The sequence below is a fragment of the Silene latifolia genome, chromosome 3 (assembly GCF_048544455.1).
Source record: "Silene latifolia isolate original U9 population chromosome 3, ASM4854445v1, whole genome shotgun sequence".
Lineage (NCBI taxonomy): Eukaryota > Viridiplantae > Streptophyta > Magnoliopsida > Caryophyllales > Caryophyllaceae > Silene > Silene latifolia.
In genome coordinates, this window is record NC_133528.1 from 89,300,425 (window position 1) to 89,302,095 (window position 1,671).

Sequence of the window (1,671 nt, forward strand, 5' to 3'; positions counted from 1 at the left end):
CTTCCAAATTCTTCACAATTTCCATAAATTTTCCAAGTTGGTCATCAAACTTAGGCTTAGCTTGACGACTCGGGAATGGAAGTCTAATCACAATGGGCTCCTTCTCTTTGGCCTTTTATTCACTTTTCTTTGAAACTTCTTGATTGGTGGGTTCTTCTTCCCTAGAGTTTTGCACAATTCTCTCCTTGTCACTAGCTTCCACAACTTCATCCTCAACTTGCTTCTTTGGCCCTTCATATTTTGTACCACTCCTTAAGTGAATGGCACTAACCGTTTCATGTCTTGGGGGATTACTTTGAAGTGGTAATTGCCCCTTTTGTCTTTGAGAGCTTGAAGATGCTAGTTGGGTCATTTGAGTTTCCAACATTTTTGTGTAGGCCAGGAGGTTGTTGATGGTAATGTCTTTTGCTTGGCTATCTTTTTGCATTTGAGTGAAAAATTCTTGTTGATTCTTTTGCATTTGGAGGACCGCTCTTTGAACATCAAAACCTTGGTCATTTTTTTGATTGTATGGAGTTTGATTTTGATAACCTTGGTTTTGGTTGTAAAAGGGTCTTTGATTTTGGTTTCTCATGGGAGGTGGCGTGTATGTTGGTTGAGGGTTTTGAACATTTTGGCTTTTGTATGAGAGATTTGGATGGAATTTGGTGTTTTCATTGTAATAGTTGGAATAAGGGGTACCACTTTTGTATGCTTGAAAGGCATTCACTTGCTCATTTGTTCCCCTACATTCACTTTGGTCATGTCCCAAAGTTCCACAATTCTCACATATCCCACTTGGGATTGATGAAGATGCCACCATGGCATTAACATGATACTTTGGTGATTTTGAGGCTTCTTCAAGCTTAGCCATAGCTTTTTCAAACTTCAAGTTGATGGTATCAATATGAGCACTAAGTTGAGCACCCAATTGAGTAATAGAGTCCACTTCATGCTTTCCTACTCTATTTGCCTTGCGAGGTCTACTATATTGTGAATTATGGACCGCCATTTCCTCAATCTTGTTCCAAGTTTGATTATCGTCAACTTCGGTGAACATACCATTTGATCCCATGTTGAGAATGTTTCTTCAGTCTTCATAAAGATCATTCCCAAATTGTTGTACCAAGAACCACTCGCTAAGTCCATGATGAGGACATGAGCGATAAATTCCTTTGAATCGCTCCCAAGATTCATACAAAGATTCTTCGTCCCTTTGCTTAAAACCCGTAATTTGAGCTCTTAGCATGTTAGTTTTTCCGGAGGGTAGAATTTTTTGTAGAAAGCTAGAGCCAACTTCTTCCAAGAGTCAATTCCAAGAGTAGCCTTATCAAGGCTCTTCAACCATTGTTCCGCGGTACCAATTAGAGAAAAAGGAAATAAGACCCATCGAATTTGGTCTTGAGTTACTCCGGTTTGTGAAATCGTATCACAATAGTCACAAAAAGTCTCCATGTGGGAATGAGGGTCTTCACTAGGCATCCCCCCAAATTGGCTTCTTTCGTCTAATTGGATAAATGCGGATTTTGCAATGAATTTTCTGGTTAAGTGTTGTGGTGTCGGAGTACCATTGGGTAGGTTATCCTCGGTTGGTACGGAATGTGATAAAAACTTAGGCATTGTGGGTTGATTGTGTGATTGATTTTGTGATGGGTACTCCTCACCTTCTCTTGCAAAAGGGTTGATGAACTC

At 39.9% G+C, this 1,671-nt stretch overlaps 1 non-coding gene across 1 annotated transcript; it reads left to right on the forward strand.

Moving 5' to 3' along the window:
* Positions 1 to 1,121: 1,121 nt before the first annotated feature.
* LOC141650792 (small nucleolar RNA R71) lies at positions 1,122 to 1,228 on the forward strand. Its single transcript, XR_012546807.1, has one exon. It is a non-coding gene; the product is annotated as a small nucleolar RNA R71 (small nucleolar RNA).
* Positions 1,229 to 1,671: the final 443 nt, after the last annotated feature.